Consider the following 24,497-nt stretch of genomic DNA (forward strand, 5'->3'; position numbering starts at 1 on the left):
CCCCTGGGAGCTCTTAGTTTATATTGTTGTTGGTCCTAAGGGGCTGCAAACCCTTCAGCTCCTTGAGTCCTTTCTCTAACTCCTTCAATGGGGATCCTGTGCTCAGTCCAATGGATCGCTGTGAGCCTCTACTTCTGTATTAGTCAGGAACTGTTAGAGCCTCTCAGGAGACAGCTATATCAGGCTTATGTCATCCAGCACTTGCTGGCATCCACAATAGTGTCTGGGTTTGATGACTGAATATGGGAAGGATTCCCAAGTGGAACACTCTTTGGATTGTCCTTCCTTCAGTCCCTGCTCCCTCTGCAACTCCTTCCATGGGTATTTTGTTCCCCCTTCTAAGAAGGAATGAAGTATCCACACTTTAGTCTTCTTTCTTCTTGAGTTTCCTGTGGTTTGTGGATTGCATTTTGGGTATTCTGAGCTTTTGGGCTATACGCTTATCAGAGAATTCATACCATGTATGTTCTTTTGTGATTGGGTTACTTCACTCAGGATGATATCCTCCAGATCCATCCATTTACTAAGAATTTCATAAGTTCATTGTTTTTAATAGCTGAGTAGTACTCCATTGTGTAAATATACCACATTTTCTGTATCCATTCCTCTGTTGACTGACAACTGGGTTGTTTCCAGTTTCTGCCTATTACAAACAAGGCTGCTACAAACATAGTGGAGCATGTGTCCTTATTACATGTTGGAGCATCTTCTGGGTATATGCCCAGGAGTGGTATAGCTGGGTCCTCAAGTTGTACTATGTCCAATGTCCTAAGTAACTACCAAACTGATTTCCAGAGTGATTGTTCCAGCTTTCAATTGCACCAGCAATGGAGGAGTGTTTCTTTTTCTCCACAACCTCTCCAGCATCTGCTGTCACTTGAGTTTTAATCTTAGCCATTCTGACTGGTGTGAGGTAGAATCTCAGGGTTGTTTTCATTTGCATTTCCCTGATGACTAAGGATGTTGAACATTTCTTTAGGTGCTTCTCAGTCATTCGGTATTCCTCAGTTGAGAATTCTTTGTTTAGCTCTGTTCCCCATTTTTAATTGGGTTATTTGGTTCCCGGGAGTCTAATTTTTTGAGTTCTTTGTATATATTGGATATATCTGGTTTTATGTGAAAGTTCTTGATCCACTTAGACTTGAGCTTTGTACAAGGTGGTAGGAATGGATCAATTTACATTTTTCTATATGCTAACCATGAGTTGAGCCAGCACCATTTGTTGAAAATGCTATCCTTTTTCCACTGGATGGTTTAAGCTGCTTTGTCAAAGATCAAGTGACCATAGGTGTGTTGGTTCATTTCTGGGTCTTCAATTCTATTCCATTGATCTACCTGCCTGTCACTGTACCAATACCATGCAGTTTTTATCACAATTGCTCTGTAGTACAGCATAAGGTCAAGGATGGTGATTCCATCAGAGGTTCTTTTATTGTTGAAAATAGTTTATGAAATCCTAGGTTTTTTGATATTCCAGATGAATTTGCAAATTGCTCTTTCCAAGTATGAGAAGAATTGAGTTGGAATTTTGATGGGGATAGCATTGAATCTGTAGATTGCTTTCATCAAGAAGGCCATTTTTACTATATTAATCCTGCCAATCCATGACCATGGGAGATCTTTCCATCTTCTGAGATGTTCTTCAATTTCCTTCTTCAGAGACTTGAAATTCTTGTCATAAGAACTTTTACTTGCTTAGTTAGAGTCACACCAAGGTATTTATATTATTTGTGACTATTGTGAAGGATGTTGTTTCTCTAACTTCTTTCTCAGCCTGTTTGTCCTTTGTGTAGAGGAAGGCTACTGATTTGCTTGAGTTAATTTTATATTTAGCTACTTTCTGAAGTTGTTTATCAGGTTTATGAGTTCTCTTGTGGAATATTTGAGGTCACTTAAGTATACTATCATATCATCAGGAAATAGTGATAATTTGACTTCTTTGGCCACCATGGTTTCATCTGTTTACTTGGTTTTCAGTTGGTAGAACTTTTGGGGAATTATTAGAATATTTGGCAATATTGGAAGTGTGTCACTCTGAAGTGGGCTTTGAGATTTCAAAATTTCACACCACTCCCAAGTATGTCCCTCATTCTCCTTGCCTTATGCTTGAAAATAAAGACACAGACCACAAACCATAAGTAACTCAAGAAGGAAGACGAAAGTGTGGATACTTTGTTCCTTCTTAAAAGGGGGAACAAAATACCCATGGAAGGAGTTGTAGAGACTAACTATGGAGCAGAGACTAAAGGAAGGACAATTCAGGGACTGCTCCACCTGGGAATCCTTCCCATATTCAGTCATCAAATCTAGACACTATTGTGGATGCCAGCAAGTGCTGGATGATTGGAGCCTGATATAGCTGTTTCCTGAGAGGCTCTGACAGTATCCGACTAATACAGAAGTAGAGGCTCCCAGCATTCCATTGGACTGAGTACAGGGTCCCCAGTGAAGGAGCTAGAGAAAGGACCCAAGGAGCTGAAGGGTTTGCAGCCCCATGGGAGAAACAACAATATGAACTAACTAGTACCCTCAGAGCTCCCAGGGACTAAACCACGAACCAAAGAGCTCACATGGTGGGAGCTCCAGCAGCATTTGTATAGCAGAGGATGGCTAAGTTGGTCATCAATGGGAGGAGAGGCCCTTGGACCTGTGAAGGTTCTATGCCCCAGTGTAGGGGAATGCCAGTCCAGTAAGCAGGGTGGGGTGGGATGGTGAGCAGGAGGAGTGGGGAGGAAACAGGGGTTTGTTTTAGTTTTTGTGTTTTCATTTTATTTTATTTTATTTTTATTTCAGAGGGGACCCTGGAAAAGGAGATATTGTAAATAAAGAAAATATCTAATAAAAAATAAATTTAAAAAAGGAAAATAAAGATGCAGTCTCTCAGCTCCTGCTTCAGCATCACAACCTCCTGCCTGCTGCCATACTCACCACCATTATGGTCATGGATGCACCACTGGAAACTGTGGGTCTACAATAAACTTTCTTTGACAAGTTGCCTTGGTCATAGTATCTTATCACATTGAAAAAAGAAGCAATTAAGACAGTTAATTTTCTGATCTAACAAAAGCAAAATACGGAAGAGGAGATTAATGTTGGCTCAAAGTATTATGGTACAGTCTATCATGGATGCAAAGGCAAGACAACAAGAACATTAAATGACTGGTCACACTGTACATAGTCAGAAATCAGAGATGGATGAGTGCTTATGCTTAGCTCCATTTCTCCTTTTCCTTCAGTTGTGTAAAAAGACATAAACAAAGGTCTGCTCCTCACTGATAAGGGACCAAAAAAACAAAGTAAGAATACCACCAAAGTCCAACTTAAGAGAATCAAATGTTTTACTGAGAGTGCTTACAGGAGCAAGAATGACTCAAAGATAGGTAAGTAGGTGTATCACCAACAGTTAAATCCATCATTAGTGACAACTCACCAATGCCAGAAACTTGGAGCACACTTCACAGGCTGAAAGCAACAGGACAGGTTAGAGACATTCACCTCAATTGACAGGAACCTCTTTCAGATAATTCATCTGACTTCCTCAACCAGATGGGTCACCTGGTTTCTGCTTCTTCATTGTGGCTTGAATGGGTTCTCTTTGAGACAGTTCCATGGGTTTTAGTCTATGCAGCTAAGTTTCTCTAAGCATGTCTCCTACCAGTCTTTTCTGTCTTTCTTAGCTTGGGGAGGAGGAAATCACAGTGAATCTAGTCAGCTGCCGAGATATATGGAGTCTTTCAGTTGTTTATTTCCTGAGTTTAGGAAGCTTCCTTGTAGAATGGAAAGCTTCACTGCCATTCAGAATATAATGTGTGTGACGATGCTTCTCACCAAGATAAAAGATTATGCTCACAAGAAATTGCCATACAAGTCTCCAGCCCATGGAAGGGAGCCACTTATGTTCAGGGTGGGTCTCTCCACCTCTGGAAACTTCCTGACAGAAGTTTGTGTCCTGAGTGAGTCTGAATCCTGCCATGGTCGTGACCTCCACACAACAGTACAGGCTTCTCAGGACAAGATTCTTGTCTCCCAGTTGCCAGCTTCACTTTGCTCCTTGGGTCATATCTTACACAGCAAACAGAAATATCAGAAACACCAAAGGAGGCAGACTCACAAACAGAAACCCTACATGAAGGATCTGCTTGGCAAGAAATCTTCAAGGTATTGAGTTTTACTAAATTTCTACTCAAGATTCTTTAAGGTGAAGTGGCCAATTTTTCCTGATCTACTTTTTTTCCTTATTTGATGCTGTATTATTTGCTACGGAACCAGAAAACACCAGAATATACTAAGTTACAATTTGAACATGATGTCTTTCTGGGATGATATGGTCTTTGGTCTTATCTTTGGATTGAGTCCTTTTCTGGTATCTGGCTTCAGATAGGATAACACTATAGAAGAGGTTGAATTTATACATTTGCAGAAGGAAGAGAGGTTTCTCTTCTATAGGTCTCTTTGGGCTAGAATTCTCTTCCTATCACAATATATATATATATATATATATATATATATATACATACACACACAAATATATATATATAATATATATATTATATCATATATATTATATTATATTATATTATATATATGTATTACATGTATGTATGGATGAAGGGGTATGACCTCATACCAAAGATGTTAAATATTTTCCTTTATCACTCTGTCTTGTTCCCTTAAGAGTCTCTCACTGTGTCTAGAGTGAATACGGTAGCCAGCCAACTCCATAAATACTGTCCCTCTGCCCTACTAGACAACACTGGGGTTCCAGGTGTAGGTCAGACCACTTCTGACACAGTATTTTTACTCTGATTCAGTGTATTGTACAAGTATTCTTACCTACTGAGTCATCTCTCAACCCCTTGGAACAATTTAAAAACTAGAAAATGTATAACATGTCTTGAAAAATCCATTTCTACTGATTTTCTTTTCTGAAACTACTATAGAGGGTGTTGTACAGGGATATCAGCCTTCTTTCTGTCTAGGCTCTTCTACTCATAGAATATGTAGATGGGCACAGCAGCCCAGCAAAGAAAATTTTATTTAGGAACTCCAGGTAATTTCTTAAGTGAATATTGGACTGGAGATGATTTGTTGTTTTGTTGGGTTTTTTGTTTTGTTTTGTTTTGTGCTTTTGGGTATATAAGTGTTTGTGTACACACTCGCGCGCGCGCGTGTGTGTGTGTGTGTGTGTGTGTGTGTGTGTGTGTGTGTAAAAGATGTTTTAGGATGAGTTGTTTCCTCCTTAATTGTAAATTAGGCCTTGGAGTGCCATAGTCACAATCTAGCACATGATAGTAAAGGTCAGAAGTCATTCATAATGAAGCCACTTTCATTTTGAGTTTGTTCTAGCTGGTTTAGTACCTTCTGGGAAGTCATACAGCATTCTCTACTGGAATTACAGAGGCAAGCATATGCTCTAGGGGCTATGTCCTTGACTATGATTTTGAAAATCTGGGAGTGTATGAAAGAGGACACCAACACTCCCTCTTTGATGGAGTCTTGTATTTTGTCTCCTTAAGTGCATTACAGTAAAGTTTCATTAAGGAGTGTGGCCAGATACACTTTCCAGAAACTGATTGTGGTGAGTAGTTTCCTTATTTTTTGAAAATTATTTTTATTTTCTATATGTTAATGTTCTAGTTGCATGTATATCTGTTTGCTATGTGTGTGCCTTCTGCCTATGGCAGTCAGAAGACGACATTGGATCCCCTGAAACAGGCATGACAGGTGGTTGTTAGCCATGACATTGGTACTGGGAATTGAATCTTAATCCTCCTAAGAGCAGCCAGTCCTCTTTACCACTGAGCCATCTTTCCAGCCCCAAGAATCCTCCTTATAATGTTCTTCACGAAGGTAAGAGTGATGACTACTTTTTAAGAAATTATCAGTATTTGTATGAATGAAAAGGGCAGCCAAACCAAGATAGGAAAAGATTATGTTGTTAAAATTAAGAAGCTATATTCAAAAGATTAACTATACTAGCTCACTTAGACCATGATGCAGTTTGGGCCAAGACAAACCAATCTTTGACTGAGTGGACTGATGTCCGTATTATGTTTAGAAACCTCTGTTTTGTACAAGTTTTAAGCAGATCTAATTAGAGGGGCAACTGTAATGCCCAGATGCATTCTAAAAACCAAAAGAGTGAATTAATGCTGGTACTGGTGAACATTTGGCAACATGACACAAACCTAGACATATCTGGGATTCTCAATTGAAGAACTGTCTCCATCAGATTGCCCTGTTGACATATCTGTGGGAGCATGTTCTTGATGACAGTGGATAATAGAGGGTCCATCCCATCATGGCCAGTGCCACTCCTGATCAAGTGATCCTGGGTTATATATGAAACCGGCTGAACAGGCCATGAGAAATCAGTAAGTAGCACTCATCCATTTTCTCTACTTCAGGTTCCACCTCCAGATTGCAGCTTTGAGAGAAGCTTGGCTTCTCTCAATGGAGGACTATGAACCTTAAGCTAAAATCAACCCTTTCCTCCGTGAAGTTGGTTTAGGTCACTGTGTTACTGAAGCAATGAAAAGGGTGACTATGACAATCTATGCATTAAAGTTAAGAAGGATTTCATCCTCTCAAAAATCTCTTTTCAGGGTCCCCAGTGAAGGAATTAGAGAAAGGACCAATGGAGCTGAGGGGTTTGCAGCCCCTTAGGAGGAACAACAATATGAACTAACTAGTACCCTCGGAGCTCCCAGGGTCTCAACCACCAACCAAGGACTGCACATAGAGGGGTCTGATTGTTCAAGCACCATGTGTATGGTAGAGAATTGCAAAATCGATCATCAATAGGAGGAGAGGACCTCGGCCCTGTGAAGGTTCTGAGCCCCAGTGTAGGGGAATGCCAGCGCCAGAAAGTGGGAGAGGGCAGGGTGGCAGGCATGGGGAAGGGGGAGGCAACAGGGGTTTGTTTTTGTTGTTTTTGTTTGTTTCTTTGTTTTTGGAGGGGAACTGGGAATGGAAAAATTCACATGTAAATAAAGAAAATATCTAAAATAAAAAAAAAGTTGTGCTAAGATATGTCAAAAAAAAAAATCTCTTTTCAGAATTTGGCTTCAACTTGCACATACTATAAACAAAGATTTCCCCTGACCCCCCCCCCCCCCTCTTGATGGCCCTCTACATCTACTTCTCACCACATTCCAATATGCTTGTCTTTCTCCATGCCCACTGGTAAAAGTTGTACTATATGTGTCTATTTCCTTGAACGTTTTAAGATGGGACTGGAATTTTAAAGAATCTAAGCTGAGTTCTAGGTAAATATGAAAATGTTTAAAACATGTTTAACATCCTTGTTGAACTATATAGTTGAATTTAAGGGCTATATCTGACTACAAAACAATTTAGGTCTTTCCTACTTTACTCCCAACTTTCTTATCAGATAACCAACTAACTGGTCTAAAGTAACCATTAGCAGTATCCTGGTTTAGAAAGACCTTCCTATGGTTGTTTAATCTTTGATTTTTTTTCTCGTCTGTACACACAATCATATCCTTTGCAAATATTACTGTGGTTTCAACAAGTGTACTTTGAAAATGAATTCATGAAGTAAGGCATCAGCAGTTTTAACTTAGCAAACTAAAGTTTGAAATGAGAAATCATATATAAAAGGGAGAACTTGTCTTCCAGATAGACCGTGTTTTCTTCACAATATTTGCATTGTGTTCAGAGACTTTGCAAAAAAGAAGCCAGAATGTTTTGATTAATCACACAAAATATAAGAGATGGCAGAGTTAGCCAGAGGAAAACTGAATATATGAAACATTCAAAATGTGCTGCAAAAAAACCAAATATTGATGTATCCTCAATATTCTTAGCACGTCTAGGTTTTGAATGAACATTTTATTTTCTTGTTAGGGATTCAGAATTCCACTGCTCCTGTTGAGCAACGAGGGAAAATCATGCCAACTGGGAAAAAGCTTTATTTTAAGGTTGAAGGCATGAAATAAGCACTAAGAAGACAATTGTACACCTGTTTTCAAGAGTAAAAAGGCATCTCAAATCTGCTTTGCTTTTGAAAATTTGGCCAAGGAGTATATTTCAAAGGCCCAATAGCCCATAACATTATTCCCAGGGCTCTGTGCTCTCTGCCTAATTGGGCTTCTACACATTTGCATAAGTATGATACTTACTTCATGATTAATGCATAAGACCCAGCGTGGAGTCCGGTATCAATTCATCTGGGGAGGCTTTTACCCCACTGAAAACAATCATTGTGCCTAAAATCCAATCCATCATATTTGTAGGTATGACTACATTGCAGAATATCAGACCACATAAATGCCATAGCAAACCTTTACAGAATTGCAGGTTCCTGTGTGGGAAGAAGTTTTATTACAAGTGTCCACAGCATAGCTGCCAGGGGACATTGCTAGTGCCAGAAAAAAAAAAGTTTATTTACCGAATTAAATAACAATCCATGGATTCTTCCTAGTTGGCCCAGGAATTGAATTATATGTGTATAGATTATTAAAATAGCCACTTTATGATCATTTCTGGATTATAAAGTAAACAATAGCTCTCCCCTCTGCATCTTTAAACACCAAAGAACATCAGTGATGGCTTCTATAGTAAGAACTCCACAGGTAAGGGAACAGTTGGCAAAAGAGCTACAAAGCATTGAACTTCAAGAGGAAACCGGATGCTAGCTGAGAAGCTCTGCCACACAATTAAGGACTGCAAGTCTTAGTGCAAATCCACGTGTTCTAGTCACCTGCTAGTGACATGTGTGCTGGTTGAGTTGCTTAATTGGGCAGGAATCCATTCCCTACAGGGAAAACAGGACAGTGAAGTTCACCAACAGGTCTCACTATGGCCATAAATGCAGAAGACCTTTTATGAGACCCATTGCTATCAGAATCTGAAATGAATTTTTGAATTATTAAAAACTTAACTACTTAAAAATATGCCATCTGGAATTCTGTAACACCAACAAACAAAGACTGCCTTTCTTTCTTCATGCTACTTCCCACAGGTGGATTCTCACATGAGGTATATCATTTAAGCACATGCCTGCATGTGTTTGGTTTTGAGTCCATAAAAGGAGCACAGTCTTGAATATTTTTGTGTCTATGAAGGTTTTTTTTTGCAATAGTCCATCCTGCTCCTCTTCCTTCCATTAGTATCCACACTGTCTGCTCTCTCAGCCTCAAGTGTTGGTGTTTCAGTGTTTTGAGTCTCAGTACATGATGTACATGATGGACAGTAAATATCCTACATGGAAGCCTTTGAATTGGGGTCTGTTGTACCTCTAATATTTATATAGGGTATGTCCCAAGGTGTGTGTTAAATTAATCTTTGCTAAAAATGATAAATTAACATTTGTTAATGTGTGAGTACATTCTACATAGAGAAATGTCCAACTACAGAATGTCTTTGGGGGAATGTGAATGGAAAATGGATAGAAATAATTTCTCTATCTAAAGTGATTGATCATGTTGTCACACACATGACATCAGACACTGTATTCCACTTATCAATGAGAAAATGGGTTGTTGAATTTGTCCATATGATTTTGTTGAGAAAGTATGATTAATCATTTTAAATCGTATTTTGTTAATTTTAATAACATTAAGGATATTCATATAGTTATTAACTATGTTTCTTTTTCTTTTATTGCTCGCTTATACACTTTGCCCATCATCCTGTTACATTATTGAGCTTTATCCCATTGATTTCAATATACTTTTCTGTAAAGTTACAGACTAGGTTCTTTTGCTCAAAATGCATAGTCACAAAATTTCCTCAGTGTCAAGAGTCACGTGATTTTTGTTTTGACCTTATTTAACAATACATCACCTGCCATCTATGTAACAGTCTATATACATATATGTATATATGAAATATATATATATCTTTTCTGCATACATATATTCAGATCATGTGGATCATTGATCATTGGCTTTAATTATGCTCTATGATTTTTATATTTACTCTTGAAGCATTTTTTCCACACAAAGAATAAAAATCAGCTCACTCATGCACATGTCCAACATTTATAATTTGTCTAACACACGTTTTACTGAATCAGAATCCATTTTGTTGTAATGAGAGAGGGATATCTGTGTTTAGCTAAATATATCACATAAATAGCTAATTACTCTATTAGTACTTATTACACAGTGGAGGTTTCTAAAGACCTGGAATGACAACTGCATCCTACACCAACTCTCTTCTAAGTTCCAGAATCTATTTTAGAAGCCCCTCTCTGTAGCAGTGCTGGGCATTCCGCCCCTGCAGCACCACACTGTTTAATTACTTCAGCATTGAAAGTATATTTTTATATTTGGATACAGCTAGTCCACCCACATTACTTTCCTTTTTTTTTTCTTAGTATCCCTTCAAGTCTTAGACTCTAAAAATGAAAAATAGAACAGATTGGTATTTTGATAGGAAAGTATGATTTGTAGATTAATTTATAAAAAAATAACCTTTCCAAGGCTGCGTCATCTAACAAAAAGACACACTGCCTCGGCTTCTTCTCCTGTTTTTGGGCCCCTCCACAGGGCTTCATGATTGCTAACTGTACGTGTACTCAGTTTCCCAAGTTTATTTTGAGTATTTTTTCCTTCCTTTTGACTAGGGTATTTTCTGTCATTTCAGCTTTCATTTTTAAATTAAAGGATAACAATTCTTAATTTTGTAACCAGTTATCTTATTAAGCATTCCTATTGTTTCTAATCTCTTTCAACTGGTTCTTGGTACAATGTATGAATATATATATATATATATATATATATATATATATATATATCACTTTCTTTAAAAAGTTCTGTTTCTTCTGATATATTAAAGTAATAATTAATTTTATAATTAACTTCAGTTGCACAGGATTTATTCCTTTAAAATTTAGTCACTTATCTTTGTTGTTATTTATTTTGTTTTATTTTGTTTAATATTTTACCTAAAATTTAGCATTGAGATTATTGATAAAAACTAGTTTTTTTTATATGCTCCCTTTGTCAGAGTATATCATCAATTTGAGTTGGCTTCACAAAAAGTAATTCAGTCTGTCAGACTTCAATAAAAAGACGATAAACTATTCAAGGTATTTCAAGTAGAGAGAGATCAGAAACCAGGAAATTGGGTTTCAAATCCTTTGAAGATATCACAAGAAGCAAAAATTTAGTGTGGTAAAATCAGGTGGGCAAGAAATACCCACATCCACAGAAGGCCAGCAACTGCAGTGGCCATCAACAGGTCTGGTCCCCATGCTAGTCTATTCATGAGTCCTCTCAAGGCTGCCCTGGACATGTTATCATAGCCATGCAGAGAACTGCTTTCAACTAGCTCAACAAATTAAGCCCTTGCTAACAAAGGCCTGCCACCAATCCCTTAAAATACCAAGAACACAGATGGTGGGAATCAGGCTGGATATCTTTTGTGGCAGCTAGTATAACTTCCTTAATTTTATTGGATCATATACTCAACATTGAAATTCCTTATTTCTTAAATATTTAGTGGGGAAAACCTGTGAAGACACTTCGATATGGGCACCTGCTGGGAGACTTCTTAACTCCTTTGCATGGGCAAAGAACATTTTTTTCTGCCCCTCCTCAACTGAGACATAATACCTTGTGTTTTCTTTAGAGAATCATCCATTCCAGTAGGCTATCACATTTAATTACACAGGAGTGAACTTTATAATTTATTTTCTACATCTGTATGTTTTCTCTTTGTTTTTCTAATGGTACCAAGCATAATCCTCTCCCCACAAAAGCAGAAAGCTATGGTTTAATCTTTAGAATTTGAAAATAAGTATTATTACAAGACAGGGAATCTTTGCAGATAAGGCTGAATGTGTGGGGAATTATTTTCTGGATCACCATGGGAGACTCAATCTTAGCAAAGTGCTCATTTAAAAGCACAGGGTTGTGAGCCTCTACTTCTGTATTAGTCAGGTACTGTCAGAGCCTCTCAGGAGACAGCTATATCAAGCTTCTGTCAGCCAGCACTTGCTAGCATCCACAATAGTGTCTGGATTTGATAATTGAGTATGGGAAGGATTCCCAGGTGGAGCAGTCTCTGGGTTGTCCTTCCTTCAGTCTCTGCTCCATAGTTTGTCTCTACAACTCCTTCCATAGGTATTTTGTTCCCCCTTTTAAGAAGGAATGAAGTATCCACGCTTTGGTCTTCCTTCTTCTTGAGTTTCTTGTAGTTTGTGGATTTTACTTTGTGTGTTCCGATCTTCCTGGCTAATATCCACTTTTCAGAGAGTGCATACCATGTGTCTTCTTTTGTGATAGGGTTACCTCACTCAGGGTCTCCAAGGAAGGAGCTAGAGAAAGGACCCAAGGAGCTAAAAGGTTTGCAGTCCCTTAGGACAAAGAACAATATGAACTAACAAGTACCTTCAGAGCTCCCAGGGACTAAACCACCAACCATAGAGTACACATGGTGGGACTGATTGCTCCAGCAGCCTATGTATAGCAGAGGATGTCCAAGTCAGTCATCAATGGGAGGAGAGGCCCTTGGCACTGTGAAGTTTCTATGCCTCAGTGTAGGGGAATGCCAGGGCCAGGAAGCAGGAAAGGGTAAGTTGGTGAGCAGGGGGAGGGGGGAGGGAACAGGAATTTTTTTGTTATTGTTGTTTTTGTTTTTTCTTTTTCTTTTTTCTTTTTTTTTTTTTTTTTTTTTTTTTTTTGAGGGGAAACTGGGAAAGGAGATATCATATGACATGTAAATAAAGAAAATATCTAATAAAAAAAGGCAGAAGGTTGTTGATGTTGTTGCTGCTGATGTTATTGTTATAGTGGTGCTGGTGGCTGTCAGAGTCAGATGGATGAGGTAGAGCCAATATAGAGAAGTGAAAGTGAGGCTAGGAATTTAAAAATGATTTGATGCAAATATGGGTTTGGAGATTGAAGAGGAAGATTTGACAGCGAAGAACTGCAGTAGGCCAGAATAGCTGCTAACATGGCCAGCCAGGCAACTGTGACTTTCTTCCTGAATCAACAAACTCATCTCTACCAACACTTACATTGGCCTGGCAGATAGTTCTTCCTTTGTCTCTGAAATGAGGGTGAATCAACTGATACCTTCATTCCATCTTTATAAGACTCAGTACACATGGACCAGGCAGGGATTAGTAAATTCCCCTGAAACTTCTGACTCAGAATTTTGAGATAGCAAATCTGGATTCCTGGACATCAACTATTGGTAATTTGTTACAGCAGCAATAGAAAATCAGCTTTTTAAAATTGTTTGTTTCATTATCTGTGTGCATATATGGATGTCTGTGTGTGTGCATGTATGTATTAAGACATGGAAAACCCCATGGTGCATGTATGGATGTCATGTACGGATGTCAGAGAACAACTTCATAGGATCAGTTCTCTCTCTTCCACCTTAAAAATGAATTCTGGACTCAAACTCAGATTGCCAGGCTCAGCCTGCTGAACCACATCACTGTTCTATGAAACTGGTATCTTCTAAGTGCATAGACTGGTTTATAGCTTGGCTCCGACTTTATGAATGATCTAATGATGGTAAATATTCATTAAGTCCACTAGTAATTTTTAGTGAAAAGATTTCTGAGAGCTCCAGTCTAAATTTGCAGTTTGTCCATGTAAGATCATGTCCTATATGCCCTATATGGGACTTACTTTATCACTCCCTCAATAAATGCTTCTTACATTATTGTGGCTCCTGTACTAGAAAGCACTTATTCCTTTACAAAAGATTCTAGTATTCACTGAATTACCTACCTATAGCATAATAATCCAAGGTAGTGAATGCCTATACTCCCAGCAGCTAGGAAGCTGAGGCAGGGGGAGAACAACTTCGATATCTTTCTGGGCTACCTAGCAAGACTCTGTAAAGAGAAAATCCTTATTCATTTTACTACTGAATGAAAATGTTTCCCGTCATTGTCTCTCTTGGTTTTGCAAAACATCTTACAAGAGAAGTGATTGCACTTTGTTTCAATTCATATGTATGTTGTATTTGCAGGATAGCCGCAATTTGCTATTGCTATCTGGCAGAGTATTGTTGGCCCGTGGTCTCTCTGCTGCTGAAGCCTGGGGCTGTGTGACGAGTTAGTTAAAAGGAGGCAATGGATAGTCGTGAGATATTTTATTATCGGAAAGAGAAAATAGGCCAGTCATGACCGTGGAAAGAGAGAAAGAAGAAGGAAGAGAGGAGAAGAAAGGAAGAGAGGAAGAGAGCAAGAAAGCAGGAAAGGAAGCAAGAGAGAAGAGCAAGGGAGGAAGAAGGCAAAAGAAAGAGGAGGGAGCAAACCACCCCTTATATTTTGAGGCGGGGCATGCCTGGCTATGGTCAGTGACTGGGGGTAGGGTCCAACGAGAATGCTGGGAGCTTGAGGCATTGTCATGTGACAAAACACATATCTCCTGGGGCGGGGCTGCTGTGAGAGGTTGGGACTGAAAGAGGAGCCAGGGACCCAGGAGTCATGGCCAAACTCCTTCGATCCCTTGCAGGCAGGATTATTGCCCATTGGGGCTTCGGAGTTCTGGACTTGTTACTCGACAGGGCCCAGGTTGCCTGAGCAGACCATTCCCCACAGAGTATTTGCTAAATAATCAACTATTTTCCTATTTACCTGGTTGTATTCCTACCAGCAATTTCAGAATTTTAAGGACATTAAATCTTTACCAACCCTTTTCCATCACTTAATATTTAGAATCTCAATCTAGTAGTTGTTTATTTTATGTAAACAGGAACTAATTGATTTATTTGCTCATACTTAACCAATTATCCAAGTGTAACACATTTAAATGTCCATTCCATCCACTGTACATAAATCAAGTTTGATTATATTAGTTTGTGTGGAGGGTTTTCTAATGTGTTAATCCTGGATATCTGTTCACCATGGGTCAGCATTGTATGTCCATGATTAGCTCATTTCTAGTAAGGAAACTGCTCTTCTCATGCTTCAGAATTACTTGTGTACTTCTCCACTCTTTGTTGTACACAAGCACATGAGTTCACACATGCTGGAGAGTTGTAATACAACATTAAGTCTATGCACAGAGCTGATTTTACATCCATGAGAAATTCTCTCTTTCTGAAAGGAGAGGACTTTATTTATTTTTGTATGTATTTATTTTTTTATTTATTTTCTAGTCATGTAATTTTAGTCAGGTCTCAGGTTGCTTTTATTGTCTTCTCTATCAACCATTTTCCTGACATAGAATATGATGTTATAGCAAGGTTATATTGTTTCTCATTTCATAGCAGATTTCTATTCTATCTCCAACTATATTCCATTTAAATTACATTATTCTATGCTTTGCAGAAAATCAATTAGTGATGTGTTTAAGTTCTGTTATCTACTCTTTAGCCTTCTTAAGTCTTCATTTCTTCATATTTTTCATGCCCCATGTTATGTAGTTATCTTTAAATTTATTTTAATATTACTGATATAAAAGTCTGTTTAGTATATAAGCTTCTATTAAGCATTCATGAATTAATCCAATAATAATATTATTTTTAACCAGTATTTTAAAACTGGTTTACAAATGTTGTGTGGCTTAGTTTATATCAACTTTCACAAGCTAAAGTCATTTTAGAAGAGGAAATTTCAATTGAGAAATTCCACCACAATATTGGACTGTAGGGAAATCTGCGGTTCATTTTCTTGATTAATGATTGATGTGGGAGGGCCCAGCTTACTGGGGGTGGTGCCATCCTTAAACTTGTACTTCTGGGTGCTATGAGAAAGCTATCTAAGCAAGTTATGCAGAGTAGGATAGTAAGCAGCACCTCTCCATTGAGTGTACGTCAGTGCTCTTTCCAGGTTCCTGCCCTGCTTGAACTCCTGACCTAATTTCCTTTGATGATAGTCTGTGATATGGAAGTGGAAGTGAAAGAAAACCTTTATGTCCTCCCCAAGTTGCTTATGATCATAATGTTTTAATATTTTATCACAGCAATAAAAACGTATGAGAAATGTCCACATTTAACTTATTGTTTCTTCTATAGATTAGGCATTTTCTGTCTTTTCTTCTATGTGCTTAATGTTCAGCTTGAAATGTGAGATTCCTACCATTTTCTGTTGGGACTTTTTTCTATTTTTTCTATTATAACACATTTTCTACTAGGAAGTTACTTTGCCAGCAACAGTTGCCATAATTTGTTTTTATACTTGTGTGTTATATCTTGCACATTCTTTACACAAGGCTTATTCAAATATTTTTCAATAGCTATTGATTATGTTTCTCCATCACTTCCATTATAAGAGTATGTAATATTCTGTTCTTAAAGTGGAATAGGTTTATTTTTCAACAACAAAGACAGTCTTGTGCTATTTGTCGGATTATTGCTCATGGGAATTAGTATCCTTAGACAATTGACCCAACTTGTATTCAATAGTTTTGTGAATGTATTTCCTGGAGGTTAAGGATTTAGAATTTGTCTCATTGCCATGAGAAACTGACTGAGCATCAGCTTTGGAAGAAGGTTGTGTGTGTGCAACACTATTTGCAACTATTCTGAAGGTTTTACAATGTATAATTTCAAAGTAAATCTCAAATGGTAGAGTTGACCTCTAGGCACAAATGCATTCACTATCTTGGAAAATATTGTGGTTTAGATTTAAAGTGTATCCTAACACTTCAAACCTTAAAGGATTGATCCATAGCTGACGGGGAAAGGTAGAATTGCCAAGAGGTGAGATTCAAGAGAAGGAAATTAGGCCACAAGAAATGTGTTCTCAAATAGGTTATGGAGCCCGAGAACAGGAGCCACAAAACCCACCTTCACAGTAGCACATCCTCTCCAACAAGGCCACACCTGCTTCAACAAGACCATACCTCCTAATAATGCCACATCCCATGGGCCAAGCGTTTTCAACACTTACACATGGTGTGATCAACCTTCCTAGTCCACAGATTACAGATTACAGTAGTTTGTCTCTACACAGACTCTAAGAAGGAGGAGCTACTAACCATGGACTGATATATCTGGGAGTATGACTCCAGGTAAGTCTCCTTTAAGATCATTTTCACTGGTATCTTGTTGTTAAAATAGAAGCCTAATAACACAGGCCATTTCTGGACTTCTAGTTAAAAGGGTTATAAAGTCCTTTCATACTTTTAGTCAGCTATAAATATATTTTTATATTTATAACATATGAAGGTCAAACTAATATAGCTGTAATTTGGAAGTATAAATAAACCATCCTTTCAGTTTTTTCTACCTTTTCTTACTATGTTTAAACTTAATGTTTAAAATATTTCCATTATAAGAAATAATGTTTCCAGCCGGGCGGTGGTGGCGCACGCCTTTAATCCCAGCACTTGGGAGGCAGAGGCAGGCGGATTTCTGAGTTCGAGGCCAGCCTGGTCTACAGAGTGAGTTCCAGGACAGCCAGGGCAACACAGAGAAACCCTGTCTCGAAAAACCAAAAAAAAAAAAAAAAAAGAAATAATGTTTCCACTATTGGTTAACTACAAACTCTCGGAATGATGAGTTGTTTCTATCCTATTACTGCTCTCATTTAAAAAAAAAAAAAACTCTAGACATGTTTTGATGTACATATCTATATACATCTTCTTATATTTGGGGTTTTGTATGAAAATGTAGATACTCCTCAGAATGTGGTTCTTCTTTCTACTTAACAAATTGGCAGAATGCTCTAGTGCAATGGTTCTCAACCTTCCTAATGTGGCGATCCTTTAATACAGTTACTTTTGTTGTAGAGACCACTAGCCATAAAATTTTTTCAATGCCATTTCATAGCTGTAATTTGTTAGTGTTGTAAATTGTTATTGAATTATCTGTTATTCTGACGGTCTTTGCTGATCCCTGTGAAAGGACCATTCTACTCTCAAAGAGCCCATGAACATATGCTGAGAAACACTACTCTAATTGTAAGTAGGACCAAGCAAATCTGAACCTGTGCTTTCAGTCATGATACTATGTATTCTATCCTTGTTCCATTATCTCAATAGTTCTATCATTTAGCTCTCCCTGGATTCTGGCTTCAATCCTGGGTTATTTACTCATTCCTTTGTATTTGACATATCCTAAGCCTGCTTTCTTATTTAAATATCCGTTTGTCTGTCTGTCTGTCTATATTTGAATCCATGAGACTATCTACAAAACTATGTTATTTTTTTCAATATACCATTTATCCTCTAACACTAACCTTGAATGACTTAAGTATTCAGCATATGCATATATATTGAGGGTAATATTAACTTCTTTAGATTTTCTTTACTCAGGGAATTGGTGTATCGGCTCCTATCTGCTTTGATAGCCCTGAAATACAGACTTTTCCTGAAGCTTCATGGTAGCTAGAGCTCTGTTGACTTCCTTTTCTCTTAATAAGGCTCTCCCAGCTTTTCTGTCTCTTCCTTGGCACCAAAGTTAAGCTGACTTCTAAAAGGGATAAGTACAACATAGGTAGTTGGTTCCATTTTTCTGTGTAATTGTTTCTTCTCAAGCACTAGCTGCCTCTCTCTAAGGCCTTCAAACACTTGCTTATTACATCCATCTGATTTTTCTAGCAGTTCTCAGTGGGGAAGTTTGTTTGATGCCAGCCAGTTTCTCATAGTGCAAGTGTTTACACTAAAGGTCTGAGAACCCCCACTTCCCTAAGTTAGTTATTCTTTAGTTTTATGCCTCAATGCTTGGAGTTGCAGATAGTATAGCTACACATTTACAATATATAATCATTCGATTTTAGAAGTTGAAGCAAAGAGCATCTGGCTCACGTGTCACATTCTCTATAATAAGAGGAAGTGGCTCATCAGAGCCCACATAGAAAGCATGGTACCATAGCCTGAATACAATTCCTTCTCCACAGGATGCAAAGGAGTAAGTAAAAGGCAAGGCATCTACAGTGTAAATGGCAAGTTTCCATTCCTATTTTATGTCAAGTGGAAATGTTTCAGTTCCTTCCCACTAGTGAACAAGACCTACATGCTTCCCAACACACACCTCTATTCACACCACATGCCTCTTCCAATAAACTATGATTTCTTCTAGGTTATTAATTATACCTGTCACTTCTGAGCCCACAGCTCAAAGTAATCATCATATCAAAAACCTACTCTCCTCTTAAGGCAAAATTGTAAAACCTGGAAACATACACATAAGCTATCCTCTAAGCCATTTAAAAACAAAACAACCAAACAAAAAGTCGTCTCATATTTGAAAGTGAAGCCTATTGGGTTCCCAAAGGACTCATCATGTCACCTATTGTCTGAATGGAATTCAATGTAATGGAGGTTGCTATTAACAGCTATTCCAGGACTTGAAGTGTAGAGCAATATTGAATAGACAGCATAGATACTCAGTTACTGTATATTGAAAAGCAAACAAACAAAAACAAAACAATCCCTCTAATGCCTCCTTAGGGAAGTCAATTATATTCATATGCAAAAAGAAGTGTTGGTTGTGGGAGCATACAGTTTTAGACAGCAGTTCTAGATTTACTGAGGCAGGAAATATGCAGAAAAAAAAGTTGTGTTCGCTCCCCTTGACCCTTCCCAGTTCAGTGTGTTGGATACTGGCTACCACCACTGAGAAGTTTGCTCTTCATCAATGACTATTCTTTGTGTTATGCTTTCCATAGAGTATAGCAAATGTATGATGTTGATTTACCACCACAGTCTCATACAGTATTTTCATTGCCCCCAAATCTTCTCTCTGCCTGTTCATGTCACCAACTCATATTTAAGTTATGAGACATGGCTGATGCTTTCTTTAATATTTTTGCAATTTTAATTTATCCACAATGTTCGAGGTTGAAATAACACAATGCACAACCTATTAAGACTAATTTCCAGTATTTTATTTTATTTTTACATTTCAGAACACTTTGTGTTAAACACGATTGTCACCGTCATGAAGAAAATAGATATATTATAATAGAGAAACTATAGGTCTAGTGGAGATTCTGGGAATATGATAAATCAAAAACATATTCTGTGATGCCTTGAGTTTTAGACGGTGAAAGTTAAAATAAAGGAGAAAGTTAAGATAAAGGAAAGTAGAAAAGAGCTACAGAAAGCAAATATTAGATCAAGTAGGCTAAGTAGGACTTTCCCTCCCAGCAAGAAGTTAACTTGTACCATGTGGAGCTCAATCCCAGCATACCAGTCCCATGAAGGACTCCCAGTTACCCTCACAGAACAATGAAGGACATCCAACACTTATCAGAGAACCTCAAAGCATTTCCAGTGCCTATCATAGAACCAAGCAGAGCCAATGTGTGTTTATGAAAACCCAAGTAGGGCCGAACTCCCTGCTGGAAAGGCAATTGTACAACAGCAAATGGCAGATGAGCGCAACAGACAGAAGACAGAAGCTAATTCTCTCAGCAACTCATCTCTTGACTGTGTGGCAGGCAGGAAGTATGCAGGCCAGTGCAAATGTCAGAACTAAGGTACAGATGTATTCCCACCAGCCAGGAGGTAGCACTGACTGAGAACATAGTGTCTTTTTATAATCTTTAATTTTTTGGTTTCTATATTGTGTGGACATATGCATCATTTACATTTGGAGTATATATTTGTGTACTTTAAGTATACAGTTATTTCGGTGTAATATGTACCTCATTTGGAAAGACTGTCTGTCCTTCTTTTCTCCAAATCTAATCAATATTTCCCTACTAAGTCACATACCTTTAACCTGTTTACTTTTTTCCTCATCCTTACTTATCATATCATCCTCTACTTAGCTCTCAGATATTGATAATTTTAGCTAATATATGTATATGCATGTGTGTGTGTGTTACTAAGTTGTGTGACTTAGTTTGTTGTTAACATGAGACAAGTTAGAATCATCTGGAAGGAAGGAATCTCACCCGAGAAAATACCTTTATCAGTTTGGCCTGTGGACAAGGGTACGAGACATTGTCTTCTTTGATGATGGATATAGCAGAGTCCAACTTATGGTGGAGAGTGCCGCCCTGAGTTGGTTGTCTTTATTGCTGTAAGAAAGTGGGCTGATCAAGCCATGAGGAGAAAATCAATAATTAAAAGTTCGCCCCAGTCTTTGCTTCAGTTCATGCTCTTAGGTCCCCACCCTGACTCCTCTCAGTGATGAAGTGTGTGAAGATAGGTAAGCAAAATATTAAACCCTTTCTTCCACAAGTTGCTTTTTAATCATAGTGTTTATCACAGCAATAGAGAGCAAACCAGTTACTGCATTTTTTTCCAAACCAGTACCCTAGTGCCTTGTATCCAAATCAAACCTTACAGGGGACATAAATGAAGGGCATGGCATCTTCCCCTGTTAATACAAGGTATTAATAAAACACACCTTAATAAAATATTAAATTAACAACTCTCCATTTACAATGTGGATGAACATATGAGTACATTAGCATAAGTTTTTAGTACATGAACAGATATATATTGGGAGACGTGGGTTATTGGGATATAATAGCTTCGTTTTTCCAGACAATTACAGTTAACTGGCCTTTCTGTTTGACACTGCTTCAACCATCTTTACACACTTCCCTGAGGTCCCTTTCTTGAATCAAAAGTTAATTATGTTGGCCTCATTGAGATTCTCTCAGGGTCCCTCTACCACCTTCCAGGTAGCATGTGCATGTTCACCCCAATAGGCCAATTCACAATATGACCCCAGTTTCATGTCCTCAGCTTCATTCTCTGACCACCTACCTGCACAGTTTTCAGTTTGTTATAAATCACTTCAAACTCTTTAACATATTCAAGGCTTGACTATAAGCATTCTATTTCTTTAGATGACCAAGGACATATCCTCCAAGTCTCCAATTTAAATACCGTCTCACTAAGGCTTCTGCAGATGAGAATTGGTCCTTTCTCTCCTGGGCTTTCCTTGTCCTTGTATCCATGTACAAGTCTATCAATGACCATCGTGTATAGAACATCTTCTAAGGGCAGGGAAGCCTTGAGTTAGGTGGTACAATCTATTCACCAAAAACAAAAGCTTAACCCCAAGCTCAAGGCTACTTAGCTAATAAATTTTACAGGAAATACTTAAAGATTGATTTCTGTGACCTGCAAAGCCCATGCACACCACTGTTTCTTAGCAACGCCATTTCTGTCTTGCTACTTTATGCTCTTGCATGTTATTTCCTGAGAACATTCAGAATGGCATTGTGTTTCCCATAGTGTCTGGCATATGCTGGGCACTCAACTAACTTCATGTATTAATAAGCGATTGAACAGAGGCATGACGAAATGAATGAAGCAGTTAGAGAACTGTGGGAAATTAAGTGGTGAACAGGAGCTGGGAACGGGATCATTAGTCTATTAGTTTTAACCACAAGCAAAACTGAGTTTTGATGGCATGAGGATAGTGAAGATTAAATAACTTTAATTTTATCTGTTTTCCTTTTTATTTATATTCATTATACTTGTGCTTTATAATATATTTTGTTCATGTACTCACTGTGGAATGACTGTATCAAATTAACCACTATATCAATCATCTGATTAGTTTATCATTTTTATGGTAAGAACATTTAAAAACCTTTCAACAATCTTGAAATTATCAATTATTATTGTCATAACTAGGGTGTGGAAGCTACCTGAGCATCTATCAATGGATGAAGAAAATTATGTAGCAGCTAAGAAATAGCATTGCACATTTTAGAAGGATGAAATCCTATCATTTCCATAACATATTTGAATATGGAGGCCATGACATCAAGGTAAAAGAGCCAGAAATAGACTGCAATTACTATATGATCTTGATATATATGGAGTTAAAAAAAAAGCCAAACTCATGGAAGAAACTAGTTTGGTGTTGGTTGCTCCATGATGGCAAATGGGGAAAATAGTTCAGCAGGGAGTAGTAGGTACCAAAAAAGAAAAAAACTAAAAAATAAATTTAAAAAAGCAAAAACTGGAGGGAGGGGGAGGAAGGATTGTAATAGTGGGAGTGAAATTAGAGGAGGTGGGGATCATGGTGTTCCAAATGCATTTCATACCTGTGCAAAATTGTCAGAGAAAATTCAATAAATGTTATAAAATTATTTCAAACCATGTCTGTGCTTTTATAAAACTTGTCTGTTTTGTAAACTTGTCTTTAATTAACTAGTAAAAGTTGAGTTTGCAGCAATTCTAACTATTGCTTTCACGTATTTGACTTTTTTCCATTTGTATTTTTATTAGATATTTTCTTTATTTGACATGTCATATGATTTCTCCTTTCCCAGTTTCCCCTCAAAAAGAAAAACCCAAAAAACAAAAAACAAACAAAAAACCCCCAAAAACAAAAAACCAAAAACAACAAGAACAAACCCTTGTTCCCTCCCTCCCACCCCCTGCTTGCCACCCCACCCTTTCCTGTTTACTGGCCCTAGAATTCTCCTACACTGGGGCATAGGACTTTTAATACAATTTCTTGCATAATGAAAACTACAAGAATAACAAAATCCAAGCTTTGCTCCCTGATCCCAGTAGGTGCTTCAACAGGCCTGGCTTATAAACATCTTTCCCCTAGAGCCCTACTTCGTGACTGTTGATTCCTGGCTAGCCAGTTATCTCTCAGTTCTTTGGTCAACAGGGTTTGAAATTTGGCAGATTATCAAACTGTATTTAAAATATAGAAGTCATTACATTTTTCTTCTAATTTTTTTTAAAAATTGTAACCAAATATATTAGAAAAATAACAGTCATCCCATGCTGTATAATGTGAGCTCTTCTCTCTTCCATTTGTCATTTTCATGATTTTGCATCAGACCTCTCCATGTTTATAAAAATATATTTGACATGTGGGGAATAGTGTGGTGATAGGATAGTGCTCATATCTGTTCTGAAGACATCTCTTGATGGGTAAAAGTGCTGTGAGATTCTTATCTATATCAACTGTATTACTATACCACAAATATACCCCTATGCCTTTTGTACTTTGTGTTCACTTACTTATGCTATGACTCTAGGGAGTTTGCCTACTGAACTTTCTCATATGCAATATAAAGAAATTCCTAGCATCCAGCATCAGTTCTGAATGGCAATGCATGGAAAGAGATATTTAGTATATCTGTGTTGCTATAAAGGTTACATAGGTAGGCATGTAATTGGAGGGGGTGAGCCTGGAAGAGTCACCTGTATTTACCTGCATTTTTTTTCATTAATTTACTTGTAGTTTTATTGTTGATTTAGTGTCAGTCCATATTACTAGTGTCAGGCACACAGCAGAAGGTCAACAAATATCCACTGAATAACTTGATAGGAAAGTTTGATGCTTGTTTTTGAATTAAGAAATTGTAAAATGAATTATGATTCTGTTTCTCAATTAAATTAGCAGGCATGGTGATACCTGCTTCATCAGGATTCTCAAAGCAGAGCAAACAGTTTAGAGATAAGAGTAAAGACTACAGTGAAATACAGAATTTCTCTCCATCTCAATTCGTTCAGAGTAGCAACAACAATATAAACATCCTCAATCACTGGCAGTAGGCAGTCAAGGTAAACAGAATGCAAATTCCCACAAGGCAAGCTTTATGTTATTCTTTATATTGACTCCAGAACAAGTACTGACAGTGATCTAGACCAGAACCAGTGTATAGCATGAAAAGC

This window comes from Mastomys coucha, unplaced genomic scaffold (assembly GCF_008632895.1).
Source record: "Mastomys coucha isolate ucsf_1 unplaced genomic scaffold, UCSF_Mcou_1 pScaffold6, whole genome shotgun sequence".
NCBI classification, from domain to species: Eukaryota; Metazoa; Chordata; class Mammalia; order Rodentia; family Muridae; genus Mastomys; species Mastomys coucha.